The sequence below is a fragment of the Topomyia yanbarensis genome, chromosome 1 (genome assembly GCF_030247195.1).
Source record: "Topomyia yanbarensis strain Yona2022 chromosome 1, ASM3024719v1, whole genome shotgun sequence".
In the NCBI taxonomy this organism is placed as follows: Eukaryota; Metazoa; Arthropoda; class Insecta; order Diptera; family Culicidae; genus Topomyia; species Topomyia yanbarensis.
In genome coordinates, this window is record NC_080670.1 from 171,465,520 (window position 1) to 171,478,657 (window position 13,138).

Genomic DNA, 13,138 nt, shown 5'->3' on the forward strand with positions numbered 1-13,138 from the left:
CCTTCGAAAACAAAATACCACATTTAGAGGCTACTGTGATTAACCAAACACGTGAACGGTGCTGCTATGCTAACATGCTGTCCGGACAAAAAACGGTGTAATCCCCGAGCGGCGCAATCCAACCTAACGCTCTCTCCTCCTCTCTAACCCACAAACATCAAGTGGTGTAGCATGCTCGAAACGATCCCCACAGCACACACTACAAACAGCGGCCATCCAGTCGCATTTTGATGACTAGATTACTACGAACAATTTTTTTCTCTCTTCTTGTTGCTTCCCAACATGAGTGGCAGGCAGGCAGGCAGTCAGTCAGGCGTTTAGTAAACACTCACTACGCACGCCAACATTCAGTCGGTTGCGGGAGGAAAAGGTGGAAAGTCGTACATTTAGAAGCGCGTCTTTCTCGATCCTGCCGAAGAGTAGCTAGATACCTAGGTAGCGGCGCAAACTTGTCTGTCTACGCCTGACGCCGTCGCTGTCGTCGCCGTCGCCGCCGCCGCCGGTAAAATTCAAACTTGAGTGGCAAGATGCTTTCAGTCCTAGCGTGAATCCCGCGTCGTTCGCACTTGTTTAGAGGGAAGTCAACTCCGATTAGTCCAGTCTACGGCAAGAGTGAATTATGTTATGGCAAGCCATAAATAAGGTGTAAATTAATTAGTGGTGGTACAATGTATCCGACAAGTGCCACTTTAAAATAATAATCAAAACAAATAAAAAAACGGCAGTGGCAAGTGATTAGTGACGAGCAAACGTTGTTTCGAGTGAATTGATTCGAAATAGCGGAGGAAGCAAATTACTCTGAACACATACAATAGCGGAGTGGGTTTTGCGGGGATAGGTGTTGTGTACTTCAAAGCCGGAGATAAGACAACTTTGCCGCCCGTTGACAGCCTACTAAATTTTTTTTGCTAAACGGAAATCAATATCCGTCGTGATTTAATTTTCGGATCTACGCATCGCTTGGAAGTGCCAAAGTGCCAGTTAATTAAAGTGAGTACGTTAATGACGGGGTCGATGCCCTGAAAACTTGCAAATTGATTATTACGACTAAAGTCAATTAGAGAGCAAACGGCGGTGGATGCTGATGATGCGAGAGTTGTAATAAAACCAAACTATTAAATCCTGGTGTACCAGTGAATATGAGAGAATTCAATCAGTAAAAGTGAATCAAATGAAATGATGTTAATAAAAATGTGTTTCCTGAATTGGAGTGAAAACGATACTAGTATTTACGGCAGCATTAATTACGCTCTCATCTGAGTGTCGACAGGAAGTGCGAGAAAACATTTGCCACGGCCAAGTGCTTTTTTTTTTCAACCGAACCGCTGATTGGATCAGAAAAACGCGAAAGATTTCTGTGCTTTCTCGATGTCTGGAAAGGTGAGTAATGTGGAATGCTCTCGGATTGACGAGTAGATTTATTCGACCGGAATGATGGCGTGAATATTTTTAGTTTGCCGATATGCGGAAACCGACAACTGGTGCCAAGGGAGACTCTAACCATATGGTTTTTTTTTTTCAATTTACCTAGCGCTGTGACATCGCCCAGCAAAATCAAGGGCAAATCATCATAATGAGTTCCGGTTTCCCGGTCACATGAGCTGGTACGGTTTCAGCTCAGATGTGCTCGTGAAATCTGTTGGAAATGTAGTGAAATAAAGCAAATGCTTTACAGACGAACCGAGTAGGTTATTGCAAATCTTCAATTACATGGAGAAGTGTGGTAGATTGTTATCTATGAAGTACCATGCGTTCTCTTAGGAAAATTTATTTTCCTATGTGAATAGCTCAATGAATCAAGTTGAAATTTTCTCGTTTGAGGTCGGAGAAATGCATCACCAGATTGAATGATTTTTAGCCTTACAGTATACAATACATCTTTGCAGTGTATCTCAGAATAGGTGTCGTTCAAACAAAATCAACCAAATTCAACCATTTATTTTTCAATCAAAAATACCTGTGAAACAAGTAAATCACATCAAACTAGTTCAAATCATGCCTCTGGCTAACTTGTGCCAAATACTCGTTTCATCACCTTCTTTGCCGATACTATCCCTTTTTACTCTTTCAGTATCTTTGAATAGTTTCAAACTCCCAACTTCAGAACTAGTTTGAATCGCTTTTACCAAAGTAAATTCAAAATAATTTAAAATTTTCTGCTGCGTTCGACAAGATTAGTCACACAATGGCAGTGGTGAAGTTGGATAGACTTGACTTTGCTACCAATGCGGAGAACATTGGATGCAATCATATTTTAATAATCGTCGTTTAACTGTCAAGATAGGTGATTGTGTATCGGAGAAGTTCTTCGCTTGGTATTCCGCAAAGCAACTATTTCGGTCCTTTGATTTTTCTCCTGTATTTCAACGACACCAACCTGTGCTTAGAAGATCCACGGTTGCTATTCGCTGATGTCCTCAAGATATATCACACAATCCGGACTACTGACTATGCTACTTTCCTTCAACGTCAAGGCTTAATAAAACAGGATCTTTCCGTCCGATTTTTACTTATGGCTACTCATAGTTATTATGTCATAGCTTGTTTGATGTGCTCAGCAGTGTGACATATAGTACAAATAATAAAAATAAACTCCATAAAGATAAAAACAAAATTCGTTGAAAAAGGTTAGGTAAAATGGTAGAAATACAAAGGTGCGGAACATTACGGACTGTATCGGATAAAAACCACATTCATTTGCGATGTACGCAAGTATTTGTAATTGTTTTAATGTGCTTACCACAACATGGTGAATGTTCAACTATCGCCGTTCGTTTGTTCACTTTATTGTACGGTTTAAATTCTTCTTTTCTAAAATATCGTGCTTTGAAAATGAAATGGAGATTAGCATTTTGGACACATGGATAAAAGGAAAGGGTTTAGTTTTTAAATCCTTTTCACCGTTAGTAAGAACAATAAGTGTTGTGTGCTGTCTCGCGTCATTTTTCTGAGTGTAAAATCGACCCAACAACCGAAATTTTATCCACTCTCTTCCACCGAACCTTTCGTGATCTTTTTCCAGACCAGGGACAAAAAATGGTTGAATCTACTGAAGATTTCTTGAGTTCTGACGGAGCGATAATCTGCCGTGACAGAAATATCAAAAAATTCGCCCTGATAAGCTACAGAGTGTATGTACCAGAAAACCAGGTTGAAATAAGTGGGGTCGTCACCGATCCGGGTTTGAATTGCCCGGATCTGTTGATACACGGGGTTGACTGTTTTGAAGACCCTATGCCACAACCAGTGAGGATACTAGAGTGCAAACGATTGCTTTCAGCATCAGTCGCAGCGGATGGGAAGAGGACATACGTCAACTCAGACTCTTATTGGGTGACCTTCGCCGGGTCTGCTTTACCTAACTATCTGCACTTTGAAAAGATTCGTCTACCTTTTCGCCTTTTGTGTCGCAGGTCATTAACTGCACTTACACAATTGGGACACACAACCTCCCATTGTAGTAATAAGGCTTGTTTTGGGGAAATACGGTGTGAATCATTTGGATGATTCCTTCGGAAGGGATGTCAAAAAGGTTCTTCACTCTCCACATCCACATGACCTCCCAACGTGTCAAGCGTCCAAGCAGCGCGAGGAGAACTATGAGAAAATTGGCGAAAATCTTTGGATGAACTAACAGGAAGAGACAGAATACCCGGATATGCCAGTCCGAAACAGAACCAGAAAATGGTTTACTAATTAGGAAGAATAAAATAATGCCGACACATGATTTTGGCCAATGAAGCGGGTACGAGCGTCGGAATGATACAACGTATTAAGAAACGGTTCGCCAAAGAAAGTGCAGAACAAGAGCAACATGCTGCAACAAGGCAATTGTATGCTCGAGTTTTGCAGCGACCGGATGCATACATATTGATGGACGACAAGCCCTATCTGAAAGAGGACTCAAAACCCCTTCAGGTCCTTAATACTATGCAGCCGGCAACAGAAAAAAAACTTTCAACTGTCTTTTTAGGGTCGGGAACTGCCTTCTTAAAATTGTCATCAAAACTAGTTAGTGTGTTCAGGAAAGTTATGTGATTCGTTGTTGTCTGAAACTTCCCAGAACAAATCTGAGTGATAAAGATTGATTGTATAGAGGAAATGTCAAAAAAAAAAATGATTTCAAGACAAGATACTCTACCAATATATGGATATATATCGCTCATAATAGGTAAATAGTATCTTCAGCAAAGTTACTCCGAATCAACTGTTCTAGTAGATTGCAGGAAAAAACATTATTTAAATGCTTGATGAAAAAAATATTTCCAAAAGGGGAGTACCCTCTTAAGAAAAATTATGATGCTAACCGATTTCGATGCATTATCAGGTTTTACGAAACTTTGCTGAAGACAACTAAGCACGAAATCACAATCGAAAGTCAGTAAACACTTTTGGTCGTCTTTTGGGTTTCGGATCACCGTGTGGCGTAGGGAAGTATGCAAGCGATGCAGAGGTCGATTTAAGTGAAAAAATTTGGTTGAAAACAGCTGGTATGGCAAGCAATATGTTCCTGCAATTTGAAGTCTACCATTTTTTACACTACACTTCAAACTAGGCTCACTCTAATAGCGAGACGGTTCATACTAAAACGGACCCAATAAAAAATCCCTAAACGGCAATTGTCAAATTCTCTCAGGGTCTCCTTCAACAAGCACCACTTGAATCCATCGAATTTGCACACATTCGCTTAACCTCGCACAGCAGCGCGAAGAGCGCCCGATAAACTTTGCATACAGCTAGAAAGCGGGAGCATGTGACACTGGCACCCCAAAAAATATGAACTCCGTTTAGATGCATACGGATGCCAACATTTGCCGAAAATCTCTTTCTATACCTACCGCATACTTCAATCTACATGATGCTCGTTCGACATCCAAGCAACGCATGGTACAAAACCAACACTCGGGACTTCTAGATATATACCCTACCAGTATTCGATTAGGTCTCTTAAGCTCTTCTATTGACGGCTCTGCCTGAACAACGCAACCAAATTTTGAAAAAACCTCGTCGCTTTCGAAATTTTTTCTGAAAAACAGTTTATGCTTTATTATAGAAATTACGCATGCTTCAAAATTTCATACAAAATTGATGCCCATTTTTTTACAATAAAACATTGTTGTCAAACTTATTACGTATTTTAATAGTAGTCTATTGAAAAATCCGCAAATCTGTAAAAAAAATGTGCAAAACAGATGCCATTTTGTGAGAATTTAGACAAGACTTTCCCTAACACAGACCTCGTTATAATACTCCAAGCATCACATTTATCTCACCGCTTGATATAAATTTAATATCTCTGGCCGCATTCATTCGATATCGTTTCTAATTCGTTGGAATCATGACTAAGATTATTGCTACTGCTGCTTGTAGGATTTCGCAGTTTGTATGCCCAGCTCGGATTGTGCAACAGGAAGCTAGATGTCGAGTTGCTAGTTTATACCGTGCGAATTAACAGTAATGACAAGGTCCAATCTAAAATTTACGAAAATCTGTCATCTAGTTTAAAAAATCCGCGATGTTACAGAAAATTGGTGAATATGGCAACCCTGTAATCAAGAGAAAGTCGCATCAAAAAGGATGAGGAAATAATTTTGTCATGCAAAAAGGCGGTTCTTCCATCTGCATCGCAAAGTTGATAAAAGAGGCTTGCCGTGTTTTAAACGTCCTCATTTGACAAGAGCTACTTTGTTGATGAATCATCTCAATCACAAGACAAACAAAGCTACTCCCGATCGAGACATACTAGTCGATCGCGAAGGGAAACCTTAAGAAGCTTGGTGGGGAAATGTCATCGTTTCCAGAAGTCCGTTTCAATCAAATGGCTGCTTCGAAGAAAGTTAGAAAGAACACTGTGCAAAGCCTAATGGAAGGCATGGAAGGAAAAGTGCGCTCAACAGCTTATGGCATCGAACTAACATAACATAATTCACATTAATCCTGCTAAGTGACGTTCACATAGATCCTGTTACGTGACATTCCACCAAGTCGCTCAAAAAGTTTGGAATTTTGTAAAAAATTGTAGATAATTCACATAGTTTCGATGTGTATCTCAATTATAATCGATACGAAAGAGTAGAATTTAGGGAAGAATCCAGAGTCAGTATTTTTGTAAGATCGGATTTTGGAGTTTTTAAGGGTGTCCCACATAAAATTGCATCAACGAAATGTTTGAAAAATGTTGTATATACCCTCAAAATCTTGATTTATGGCAAAAAAACTATTTTTCGGGACTTTCTGCATTGAAAAAAATCCTACGTCATTTTTCAACTGATTTTAAATTTGAGTATTCTGGAAAGAAGAAATTACCTTTCCAACGGTATGCTATGTTATGTTCTTTTGTCAAAGATACTTAGCGGTTTCGGATAAATAATATTAAATCAACCATTCTCGACAAACATGTCAAATGGTCCTAAGTGCAAATGCGAGGGGCTGTTTACGTTCTCTTTCGATTATTGCGGCGTCATCTTAAAACTTTTCAATATTGTTTCAGGTTATATCGAAAAACTCTGATTTCGACTAGCTTATTCTGCCAAGAGTTGAATAACAAACGTATAAACTGCCGAGTTATTAGCGAAAGAGAAAGTAAACAAAGAGAAACTGTCATTTGCACTTAGGACCATTTGACATGTTTGGCTAGCATTATTTTGCGATTTTTCCATGAAAATTATGAAAATTACTCAACATTCTTCTAAAGAAGCATCTTTGCTTTAATAAAATTTTAGAGAGAGTATTCAATTTCGCATCCTACGACCTATTTATCATCAAAATTGGTTGAAAAATGGCAGAGAAATTTTTTTTTCCAAATTAGAAACTTGCTCGCATGAACTCTTAAGGGGTTAGTGAGCTATTGTCTCGCACTATACGATGCTATAATTATATCTTCCGTTATTTTATCCTATTTCAAGCTCAAAGTTCACACACATACTTTTGAATGTATATGTAATTGAGCAAAAAAAATTGATCTTTTGAAAATTTTATGAGACCTGAGTCCCCTGAAAAGTTCATGCAAGCAAGTTTCTAATTTGGAAAAAAAATAATAACTCTGCCATTTTTCAACCAATTTTGATCATAAATTGGTCCTTCGATGCGGAATTAAATGTTCTCCCTAAATTTCTATTTAAACGATAACGCATCCTAATAACAATGTAGAACAAATTTCATATTTTTAATGAAAAAATTTGCAAAATAATGGGTGCTTTCATATTGTTGTCCCAAAACCGCATAGTACTTTTAACAAAAGTAGAAAACATAGCATACCGTTGAAAAGTTCATTTCTCCGTCTTTCTAAAACACTATAGCTGTAAGCTCAAACGCGTACTAACTATATTTAAACCGGACTAACTTTTAAACCGGCCTAAACTATTTTGTAAGCTTTAACCCAACGATGCAGTCATTTATATGGCTGCGTTCTGATACACGACAATGCTAAAAAACAAATTCGTGTTAAAAATATGAGTAAATTAGACAACACGGAGAATTGTTTTTCATTCCGATATTTTCTTGCAGTAAAATAGCTTTTCTTCGTCATATGTCTCGTTCCATAGCGTGTGAGAACAATTTTGTCACCATGTAACTAATATGTTCCTAAACTTAGAACTTTAACTTGGTGGATAGTTTATAGTTGGCCGATTATATACAGCTTTTTATAGTGACATAATATTTAATGTACAAAAGAAAATAAGTTTGAAGTGGTTGAACAAAAGAGATTATAACTACTAGAGGGAGCAAAGCGCTACTGTCTCCATGTATTCACGGACTGAAACATGGGGTCTCGCTGAAATTACTTCTACGAAGGGTAAAAATTTACATTAACGCATATTTTTTCATGAACTTCCACTCTGCAGCGGACTAATGAGCGAAACAAGTTTGTTTACAAAAAAAACTGTTTCGCCCTTTTGACTAATTAATATTGAGATGATTTAATGGCGTTACACACTCAATTCGGCTCGGTAATTTTCCAACAGCCGTGTAGTCAGCAAATTTTGAAACTGATATCTCAGTGAATTGAGATTTGTTAGCTGAGTTTCGGTGAAATATTTTGCGAGTATCAGTTATGAAACGTCACTTTTACTGAGATCACAGCCAAAAAATTGTTTACTGAGATCTCAGCTGTTGAGATTTCGGCAAGAGGCAAAAAACTTAAATTCGGCAGAGAAAATTAAGTGTGTACGCTTAGGGGAATCTTTTATGGTGAATGACAGTTAACTCGCGATATCGCCTCTGAACAAAGTTGTTCCACTGATTAAATTACTTGGTCTCAATTTTCAAAAGCAGAAGTTCACTTGATTCCCCAATTAGGTTAGGTAATTTGACGGCAAACAATGAATTAATATACTTTCACAAGTGGTAGTTCGACTCAAATTCAATTTCAAATCCATTTGAGCATTTAATTGCTACTCACAACGAGAGCGTCGCGTCGTCCATTCTCAACATCAAAGACATTCGCATTTGGTCATTATTATTTCCCGTTTCCAATTTCTGCCTGGGAATAATTAATTTATCACGAAAACCAAACAAGGCTCTTCCAAAGCCCTTGGCAAAAGCAGAAACCCATAATTTATTGAACTCGGAAACAATTACGTTTTCGTTTGAGGAATATCTCTCCGAGGCCAGTTCCACCGAGACCATTGACCACAAATACAGACACACACGCATACAAGCAGTCCAATCGAAATCGACTAAAATCCAGTTTAATTGCCCCAGTACACTACCCTGTCGCATTACAAGCTACATGATTTTTTTCCGGCTTAATTTTATGTTCACTTTGTTGCTGTAAAATTTCATTTCCCAAATTGCCTACCAAACATGGCGGGAAAATGAAAACATAAAGCAGCCTCGTTAAATGGGAACTTACTTTACAGCATGTCTTTTTTTTTCTGCCGGTCGGTCCCTTGGCGACCTGATAGCTTGTTCAACATCCAGCCGAAACTGCGATGAAAAACCGGAAAATTGGAGTAACAACACGTTAACGGAACATACATTTGCAGTGTTGGTGTTTATAACCATCCTAACATTTTCATGATTTTTTTTTCATTTTTGAATTAAATCATTGACAAAATGTGTGATTGGTTGGAAAATGAGAAGGAATTATGTTGCGGAAAATAATTTGATATCGCAATTTCTCATTTCCAGACTAAGCCTTGCGAATTTTGAAATTTATTTCTTCTAATAATATCGACATCGAATGATTTAGGTTAAATCATACCAACACATATGGCACAATTTCCTTACATGATCAGTAAGAACCGAAACTGACGCAAACCCTCGCGGATTTATCAAGAACAGCTTCCAACCAATCAATTTTCAATGCATCTGACGTGGTGTCAAACCGTATTATAATCATCAAATCATCTATACTCAAATCTATTAGCGCACGACAATTTTCACAACTGACTGATTGACTGACATGACGGTCCCATCTCAGCACACTCCATCATGTTATATTTATCTGAAGAAGACAGTTCCCTTGATTTTTGTTTCCAACGTGGGCTACCATACATCAGTTTGGTATCGAAACTGTATGAACTTGAGACCAGATACATATGAGCTTTTACATTGAGCTTCCTACAGATAGAGGTGCTGTGCTCAATTTTGTGCGGAGATAATTTTCTTGGTTTCAAATCTTCGATATTATGCAACTAGTAAAGAATCAAAATCAAGAGCGAAGAGTTATTAATGCAAGAGAAAGGAACCCGTAAGAGAAAAGAAACGGAAGAGAGACAGAAAGAAAATGTTCAAATTTGCTCGGAAAAGCTTAATATAATTGCAATAAATGCCACAAAAATATTAAAAACAAAATATTTCCCGACCCGGAAAAAACAAACTACTACGCGTACTAAATCAATTAAGAACCAAACGATCAACGCAGCTCCGCTTATCAGTTGCCGAACCATCGGTACTCCAACTTATTAGAGCCTTCCGGGTTACAAACACACACACAGGTACAGCATGCCGAATTTCTCATCGTCACTTTTGACGGCTAGACAAACTGCCGAAGATAGATGGTTGTTGACACGGAAATTATTAATGGCCAACTTTGGACTGGGCTAGTAATAATACGGTTTGGAAAATGCTCATCCCTTATCGCTAGATATGTACCAATCTATTCTATGGCTCAGCTATTTTTCAATCGAATGTCGATCCAGCATAAAAATTCCCAAAAAATATGCACGATTATGAGCAGGAAAACCTTCTGCAATAATTACGCTTACGATACAACACTATCGACACAACACAAAAAACAGCCCCTTTGTGATAACAGTTTATATACATACCCAGGATCGTATACCGATGAGGTCGTAAACAATGTTATTCTAATCAGGCTATTTCCATCAGAGTGACTCAACAGATATTATCACTGTATCATATGACTGGTGGGTGCCTAGAGCCAATAGCTAAGGTATGTCTCGTACGCCCGTTCTCTTCACAAGGAAGTAGGTGTCAATTAGCTCAATCTTGAATTTGATGGGTTTGGTTATTCCGTCCTTTTTGATGTTTTTCAATATTCAATCTTGAAACTCACGGTAGTGTAGGTTGAAGTAGCTATCCTCACCGTTTCAGCCTCAAATATATTTGAGAGCTAAATGGTCTGGAGCCCCAGACCAACTTTCAAAAGTCGAGAAAGAGCGGTGCTGTAGCTCCATCGACCTGCCAAATACGATGGAATCCTTTATCGGTCATTCATTGAAAAATAAAATTCTTCTTTTATTTCCTACAAATAGTTCAACTTTCATAACGGAACAATATTTTTGTTCAACCCAAGATTAAGAGAAAGAAAGGTGGAAACATTTGTCACGTTTGAGTGTATTAGTTTTATATACAGACACTTTATACACAGACCAGCGAAATGTCAAAAATTGCAGCCAAACGGACTGTCAAAATGTGCAGCCAAACGACCATGAGGGTTTTGAAAGGGGAAGTACAAGAGGAAGCCCATGCAAAGCTTATGGGAGCTTCCGTGATGCCAGTTTACATTCATGGTTGCTAGTTTTACTGTTTTACTCTCCGCAAGTCTGTTATATAAAGTGTCTGTAGTTTTATACTCGTAAAATTTAACATGGCGTCCGGGCCTCAGGGAGCAAACATAAACATCTGGACGAGCATTCTGATTCTTTGGCGCACGATGGGAATAGAAAAAAGGACAAGCTTCACTTCGAATCTGCAGATTCGAATTCTTAACGATACTTTTTATCTTGAAGCTACCGATAAAAATAATTATGATCGAACCAAGAAAAAACTTGCGGCAACAGATAAGGCCCAGTACGTCTTTTATTGATGCTATTCATCTACATATCCTCATGTTTTATCGGCTGCATCGAACAAAAATGACAACTGCACTCACAAAGGGTGTGACCAACGAAAAAACGCTGTAGAAAATAATCCATTTGGGTAATATCATTTGTAAATTTTGGTAGAAGAAGTTTAGAGTGTATTGTTTACACTGTATTTTTATCGCTGTTAGTTTTTCGAAAACTGAAAAAATGACGTCACCCGGAAATCAACGTCACGTGATTTTACGCAAGCACCTGAAAATTCGTCAACTCTCTCATCGGGTCATCGAAAAACAACTCGGAATCGTGCAGTGTAGTGGAAGCGGCCAAAAGGCTGTGAATCGAGATGAACGTCAAAATACGGTGAGAAAGTCACAGGCCCGGAAACTGTACTCCCAGATGCTAATGAAGCCTCATTGTCTTATCGTGGATGATGAAACTTACGTCAAAGCGGAGTTCCGGCGGCTTCCGTGGCTACTGTTCTTCACCACCCAGCACAAATTTGATGTTCCGGAGGAAGTAAGAATGCAGGAACTATCAAAATTTGCTAATAAATACATGATTTAGCAGGTGATCTGTTCATGTGGCAAACGGAACTTCCGGAACTTCGTGACTTCCGGAACTGTAAACGGGGAGATATTTCTCAAGGAGTGTCTACAGAAGCGCCTGCTTCCTCCCAACAAACAATTTAGCTGGATAATAACTTAAACAGTTCTTGTACAGCTTATTCTTTCTGATGAAAGGCTTGTTCAGCTTTCCTTGTTTATTGGGCTCTGTTGAAGCAACAGTAGGACCCCATGATCTTCTGGCCAGATCTAGCTTCGTGCCACTATACAAATGTTGTCCCGGGGTTGTACGAAGCCAACGGGGTCACTTTCGTACCCAAGGACTTGAACCTCCCACTCAACGCACCGGAACTAAAGGGCGAACACAAAATTAATGCGACACCGAAAATGTCATGCAAATTTTCTTGTAATGTTTAAAATCAAACTAAAATTTTAGGGTAGTTTTATACATATATTTACTTCAAAAATCAAAAGAAAAGTTAATCGATGGAGCCTCGAGTGTAAAATTGAACGCATTTTCGCTTGATGCCCTCCATCAAAGTCTTTACAGTGTCATCCGGTACCAGTTTCTCAGTTTTTTTTTTTTCATTTTCTTAACATGTGCTTCTCGTCTTTGACTGTCTTCTTGCTCTTCCGAAGTTCCCGCTTCATCATTGCCCAGTACTGCTCCACCGGGCGCAGCTCGGGACAGTTTGGCGGATTCATGTCCTTTGGAACAAAATGGACAGAATTGGCCTCATACCACTCCAGGAAACTTTTAAAATAAGGGCAATATGCCAAATCTGGCCAAAATAGCGGAGCTTTGTCGTGATGCTGCAAGAACGGCAAAAGGCGCTTCTCGAGGCACTCAGATTTGTAGATCTCGCTTTACTGTGCCCTTTGCAGAGCTGCAAATTTTCAACAGTTTGTTTTGAACTTGAAGCAGAAAAAATTCTCAAATCATGCCCTACTATGTTCAATTCGCAATTGTTCGTTTCCATTATTCATTCAAACAGCCGACCTGCTCAATCATTTTCCATTCATTTTCAATTTCATTGACCCTGTGAATATCTCTTTACTGGGTATTGACTAGGTTTTTCAAGCAAAACTACTCTGAACATAGTTCTTACTGTCCATGTAAGCTTGAAAACGCAAAACATGACGACATTTAACCTAAACTGGCCTCTACAGAGCAGATGACAGCTTTGGTTGGTGAATGAAAAAGCATCAATTTGAAATGAAGACGTACGATTCAGTTATGAAAATCCCGCCAAATTGAAAGTGAATGATTGAGGGAGGCTTTGAATTTGAATCATGGTTGGG

General features: G+C 38.8%; 1 protein-coding gene across 2 annotated transcripts in view; it reads left to right on the plus strand.

Moving 5' to 3' along the window:
- Window positions 1–364: 364 nt before the first annotated feature.
- The window catches only part of LOC131681138 (uncharacterized), a 70,091-nt gene continuing 57,317 nt past the window's right edge, over window positions 365–13,138 (plus strand). The window contains exon 1 of one of the 2 annotated variants that reach the window (XM_058961852.1): window positions 365–1,380. The gene's annotated coding sequence lies outside the window, so the exon portion shown is untranslated. Of the gene's footprint in view, window positions 1,381–1,552; window positions 1,685–13,138 lie in introns of those variants that run through there. The other variant, XM_058961860.1, reaches the window with a different exon arrangement.